This window comes from Balaenoptera musculus, chromosome 4 (genome assembly GCF_009873245.2).
Source record: "Balaenoptera musculus isolate JJ_BM4_2016_0621 chromosome 4, mBalMus1.pri.v3, whole genome shotgun sequence".
Taxonomy (NCBI): domain Eukaryota; kingdom Metazoa; phylum Chordata; class Mammalia; order Artiodactyla; family Balaenopteridae; genus Balaenoptera; species Balaenoptera musculus.
In genome coordinates this window covers 35,841,523-35,848,395 of record NC_045788.1, presented here as the reverse complement: position 1 = coordinate 35,848,395, position 6,873 = coordinate 35,841,523, and the positions used below count along the sequence as shown (strand labels likewise).

The 6,873-nt window shown below is 41.8% G+C and overlaps 1 non-coding gene across 1 annotated transcript; it reads left to right on the top strand.

The window, feature by feature from the left end:
• The first annotated feature begins 2,367 nt into the window (after positions 1 to 2,367).
• Positions 2,368 to 2,502, top strand: LOC118895045. Its single transcript, XR_005019823.1, has one exon. It is a non-coding gene; the product is annotated as a small nucleolar RNA SNORA70 (small nucleolar RNA).
• Positions 2,503 to 6,873: the final 4,371 nt, after the last annotated feature.

Below are 6,873 nucleotides of genomic sequence, written 5' to 3'. Positions count from 1 at the left end.
ATTCCATTATTCAATACATGTTGATACATGCATGCTGTATTGCCTGAAATAGACACTAAATTTATATTTATTTATTGAATGAATGAATGACTAGATGTGGAAGGTACTCTGCAAGAATGTGAAGAATGTTTAGATGAATAACATTTATCGTATATTAGAGATTTAAGATATACTTTTTAATATTTTTACATCTCAATTAGAATGCTTCTTACAGTCAATAGTCAAAATTACCATAGGCAATGGGTCTCTTTCTTAATGGTACACAAATTAATGCTGCATCTTACAATTGATGGTACCTTTGATTTGATGATTATGTTACGTCACATATCTAACTGACAGAACATGGCTTGTGCAAAAACCTTGGACAGGAACCAGAGTACAGTTTTCCTGACTCTTGGCCGAATACATCATACCACACCACTTTACATGATAAAAATTTCATAAATAATCCCAATCTGCACTGACTTTTTTTTCCTTTTGGTCAAAAAGCTATTTGGTTTAAAACTGGCTGTTTGTTTTTATCAAACATACCAGATCTGACACATTTCAATGAGTTTTTCTTCAAAGTAAGCACCTTTGAAAATTAGACACTTTTATTCTATTGATGTTGTCATAGCACAAAACATCCCTGGGGTTTGTTTGATGTCATTTTCAGAGGAAGCTTATCTGTTAGAAAAGAATGCCAACCTTCTCACTTAGAACAGTAGTACTATTACTTCCTAGAGGGCATTTCAGAAATTTGCAGAAGTGATTTGATTGTAACAATGATTACATTGCCACTGCCTTTTAGTAGGTATAAGTCAGGGACAAGCTTGTGCCTAATCTTTGTTGAAAGCTCCCTACTTTTCCATCCCCTACTCCTTTGGTCCCTGTAAAAAACCTCATATGCCACCCGCTGCAGACATCCCAGCCCAGGTGGACATCCCAGCCCGTACATCCACACCGTCCAGGGAAGAGATCCATAGAAGAGGCTGTACAGGCCCTTCGGGCAGGGAATTCTGGGTATGCAGGGAAGATGGTCCAGAAAGGGGGAGCAGCTGGATGGGCACATCCCTTGGGTCCCAAGGACTCTTTGCTCTCTTGGGGTCAGAGTAGGGTCCTGGACTGCCTGGGGCAATACTGGTCATGCTGCCCTGCAGGCACAGCCCAGCACAGCCACGCAGTGTCCGTCCTGATGACTCCCAAATGTTCTGCCAAACTAAACCACTTCAAACATAAACTGGTTCATAAAAATCCTTAGAAGTCTTTATAAGAAGCTACTCAAAAAGGCCAATCTTCTAGAAGGACTTTATTTGGAAGAGAGAAGCCTGTATGGAATAAAGATGTTGTCATAAAAATTATCGACCAGTTTATTCACTGAACACATTCTGTCTACCAATTTCAACTATTCATTTAGTTGGAAAGCTTGTCTGCGCAATAGTGCAGTTACCACAAAAGCAAAGAAACTTTGTGCAAACAGCTAATAGATGAGATCTGAAAGCCTTGTAACAGATTTAAAACTACGTAAGTAGTACAGAGATCTCACTGAATTTCATTAATTAGGGTTGTTTTAAAATATCCCATGTTATTGCCTACTTATATACACATAATTTAAAATTTTCCTAGTGCAATGATAAAAATAATATATTGACATTATTTCTTTGGGGGTTACCTGTTACTTTGCAGTCTTACTCTGTTACTATCCCTCTAGTTCTACCACACCATTTCTTTACAGGTCCCTACATTACATTACTATTTGTTTTCAAATGTACCCTTTGCTCGCTTTGCCTGTGGATGGCTAAAACCTCCAGGGCCTTTGTCTGTACTAGAACCTGAGTGTGGCCTCCACAGGCCACAGGACCACAAGGCAGGAACTAATGTGCCACCTCATTTCTATTTTTTCCCATAGCATAACACAGAGAATGATTCTCATACTACACTTAAAAGTCAAGCCCAGCATGTTATTTGCCATATTACACTTTCTCATGACTTCTACAATTTATCTTGGCCCATTACCTCTATTTCAGTAAGGCCATTTCCCTTTCTCTTATAATAACGCATGTCACTGAACATCTGCATATGGGAAGAAATGAGGGAGGGAGGTAAACTCCAGTCAGAAGCCGGGCAATTCCCACACCTCAGTTCCCAACATCACAATAGGCTTTCTTTTGCACAACCTAGAAATCCCTCACTCCCCTTCAAGGAATCACTCTGTGATCCAGAGGGGAGGAAAGGGCATGTAAGAACACAGTAAACAAGTCCCCAATTCAACAAGATTTGAAATGGTATTCAAAAATGGAAACTGATTATTTGCATTTGAAAACTGAAACAAGGAGTGATCAGAAGTACAAAAGGCAAGTAAACCATAAATATAAAAGTAATGTTACTCTGCAACCAGTTAAGCCAACCGTGCTCTTTTCCCCATGGGAGCCCCATGGGCAATGGCCACAAACAGCAGCCTCCTTGGTAGTGTATGCAGCCTTTTGCTCATGTGGGTTGTCCTAAGGGACCTTGGAGACAAGCCTTTCCAGGGGACATTCATGCCTGACCTCATGCTGTCCCCAAACTAGGCTCCAGACATGTATGTGGGGTAACTTTGGAAAGCCCTAGAGCATAGGGGCCAGGGTCCACTTCGGCCAAGTCATCATGTCCATCCACACCAAGCTGCAGAACAAGGAGCATGTGACTGAGGCCCTACGCAGGGCCAAGTTCAAATTCCCTGGCTGCCAGAAGAGCCACATCTCCAAGAAGTGGGGATTTACTAAGTTTAATGCAAGAGAATTTGAGGACATGGTGGCAGAAAAGGGGCTCATCCCAGATGACTGAGGGATCAAATACATTCCTAATAGTGGCCCCTTGGACAAATGGTGGGCCCTGCACTCATAAGAATCTCAGCGCTGTTCCCTCCTTACTCACACCCCTCAATAAGTCCTACTTTCCTGTCCAAAAAACAAAAAGGAATGTTAAACATAAGTGAAAACATTAAATATACCAAAACAATTGCTCAGAAGAGGAAAACTGAATGCAACATAAATCTGTAGAGGAGTTATGATGTTTGTTAATAGAGCCAACTTCGTGCTACATTTTGTTAGTTAGGAGCATGAACTCATGAGAAACACAAAGTCCTGCTGATTGTGGGGACTGCTACCTCCTCAATCCCCTCTATTCTGCTCATCTAAGCTCTGTCTCCCCCTCCTCTTGAATCTTCAGGCTGAGACCTTTGGTGCACTAACCACACACAATATCACACATCTGTGTGCACCAGTGACCAGCTAACCCATCCGTCTATCTGTGCTCACAGCCCAGCTTACAGTATAATACTTTAGTCACATGTTTGCTGTCATCACGATCTCCTTTCACATCAAAAGGGTTTTAGACAACATCCCCAGGAACAAAAGTATAATCAACAGCAAAGCTTTTCAATTCTTCCTACTTAAGCATGTGTAATCTATTTTTATTCCACATGCAGGTACAATTCACTCTCCCTTTTGCTGGACTAGCTACAAAGAGATGGAATGCCTTAAAATAGAGATTCAATGGTATAAAAAAAATAGGAAGTTTTAGTGGGAAATGTCCTGTGAAAGGAGTCCTAGATACAACTACGTCACTGGGTACTTACTGTGTGACCCAGGTCATGCTAAACAGCACCTTCCTGGACTTGGGTAGAGCAAACACCCTGAGCAACAAAACCCAGAATAACGTTTTTCTCCCTTAAAAAAAAATCCTAATTCCTTTACAGATCTTTTGTGTTACATTCACCTTTCTTCTTCTGGGCAAATGAACAACTCATACACCAGGCATCATGCTAGATGCCCAGAAAACAAGATGGATATGAACATGGTCCCCACTCCAGGTACATTCAAATCTGGTGAGAGAGATGGTCATATATACAAATAATTACAAACAGAGGCATGTAGGGAGGAACACTGGTGGAAAATGATCAATTCTTCTCAAGAGAGCTGCCTCATTTGTGACACCAAAACCTTCCCTGCTCGTATACAGAATGTTGTGAGGATCGAATGGGACACCATATGTGAACGCACTTTCCTGTCTTTCTTATCTGGTCACATCTAAACTGTAGCGTTGGGCAAATTGTCAACAGACAAAGGGGAGATAGGGCAAGTCATAGTTCATATTTCACTACTTTCCCAGATTAGTTCACCATATTAAGGTAACTGATTCTAAAAGGCAGCCTTCCCTGCAGCCAGTGGGTTAAGAATCAGTTAGAACTGAGAAGGATAATATGCGAGACGTTGCAAGCTAGACGCCCAGCATTGACTTTCGTACATTAGTGTGCATCATCCAATCCCTCAGTGGGAAGACAGGATAACAAGTGATGAATCACCTTGTAGATCATAAGGTTGTATGCACACTAAATGAATCTTTGTACTGTGGCATCCATGCGACGTTTGGCCTTGATTTATAATTCTGTACAAAGTTCATCACTGCTGGAAAAGGGTAATAAAATAACAAGATAAAGTTGAATTAAAAGTACTTCTTCAGGAGATGAGGGGTCTGAGAACAGCTCACAGGAGTGTGATCTGTGGCTCTGGCCTCAGGACAGCTGGCTGACCAGGAGCAGGGAGCATGGACCATGGGGAAAGCTTCTCAGGGTTCTTTCCTCTACCAGGCACTGCCAGCAGCCAGCAGGCCCTCATTCCTCAGCCTAATCCTTCGGGTTCCCAGCAGCAGCTGCTGATGGCTGTTCTAGCTATCAAGGGAAAAGAGGAGACAAAAGCCCAAAGTGTTTTCTAAGAGGCCATTTCTTTTTGCTCTTATTAAAAACACCAAGCAGGCCAGCTAGCTGGAGGCACGAACTTCGGGAAGCCATGCTGCCAGCCACAGGCGAAGGGCCATATGCCTATTATGCTGGAACTACTCTACTGGATTCCTGGACTTCTACAAAGGCACTCTCATCCTTGGGTGTAACTCTGGGTTCTTCAGGGGCTCCCAGATCATGCTGAAGGATGAGAGCCAGTTTACAAGACACGGCAAGGTCCACAGCCAGGACCAAGGGTACGTCAATGGTGCTACAGATAACCATTGCCAGGAGAACGACCAAAGACTAGCAAGAATTGTTGAATGAGTGCACCATTTTTGCCATGTGGCTGACAGCGTCTTGGTGCTCCGGCTGGGTGTTAGGCCTGAGCCTCTGAGGTGGGACAGCCGAGTTCAGGACATGGAACCACCGTAGAACTCCTGGCCACACGTAATATCAATCGGCAAGAGCTCTCCCAGAGACCTCCATCTCAACGCTAAGACCCAGCTGCACTCAATGACCAGCAAGCTCCAGTGGTGGAAACCCCATGCCAAACAACTAGCAAGACAGGAACACAACTCCACCCATTAGCAGAGAGGCTGCCTAAAATCATAATAAGGTCACAGACACCCCAAAACACATCACTGGACACAGTCCTGTCCACCAGAAAGACAATATCCAGCCTCATCCACCAAAACACAGGCACCAGTCCCCTCCACCAGGAAGCCTACACAACCCACTGAACCAACCTTACCCACTGGGGGCAGACACCAAACAGAATGGGAACTACAAACATGCAGCCTGCGAAAAGGAAACCCCGAACACAGTAAGTTAAGCAAGATGAGAAGACAGAGAAACACACAGCAGATGAATAAGCAAGGTAAAAACCCACCAGACCAAACAAATAAAGAGGAAACAGGCAGTCTACCTGGAAAAGATTTCAGAGTAATGATAGTAAACATGAACCAAAATCTTAGAAACAGAATGCAGAAAATACAAGAAACATTTAACAAGGACCTAGAAGAACTAAAGAGCAAACAAACAATGATGAACAACACAATAAACGAAATTAAAAATTCTCTAGAAGGAATCAATAGCAGAATAACTGAGGCAGAAGAAGAGATAAGTGACCTGGAAGATGAAATAGTGGAAATAACTACTGCAGAGCAGAATAAAGACAAAAGAATGAAAACAATTGAGGACAGTCTCAGAGACCTCTGGAACAATATTAAATGCACTAACATTCGAACTACAGGGGTCCCAGAAGAAGAGAAAAAGAAAGGGACTGAGAAAATATTTGAAGAGACTATAGTTGAAAACTTCCCTAATATGGGAAAGGAAATAGTCAATCAAGTCCAGGAAGCACAGAGAGTGCCATACAGGATAAATCAAAGGAGAAACACGTCAAGGGACATATTAATCAAACTATCAAAAATTAAATACAAAGAAAAAATATTAAAAGCAGCAAGGTAAAAGCAACAAATAGCATACAAGGGAATCACCATAAGGTTAACAGCTGATCTTTCAGCAGAAACTCTGAAAACCAGAGGGAGTGGCAGGACATATTTAAAGTGATGAAAGGGAAAAAACTACAACCAAGATTACTCTAGCCAGCAAGGATCTCATTCAGATTCACCAGAGAAATTAAAACCTTTACAGACAAGCAAAAGCTAAGAGAATTCAGCACCACCAAACCAGCTTTACAAGAAATGCTAAAGGAACTTCTCTAGGCAGGAAACACAAGAGAAGGAAAACACCTACAATAACAAACCCAAAACAATTAAGAAAATGGTCATAGGAACATACATATCGATAATTACCTTAAATGTAAATGGATTAAATGCTCTAACTAAAAGACATAGACAGGCTGAATGGATACAAAAACAATGGATACAAAAACAATGCTGTCTACAAGAGACCCACTTCAGACCTAGGGACACAAACAGACTGAAAGTGAGGGGATGGAAAAAGATATTCCATGCACATGGAAATCAAAAGAAAGCTGCAGTAGCAATTCTCATATCAGACAAAATAGACTTTAAAATAAAGACTATTACAAGAGACAAAGAAGGACACCACATAATGATCAAGGGATCAATCCAAGAAAAGATATAACAATTGTAAATATTTATGCA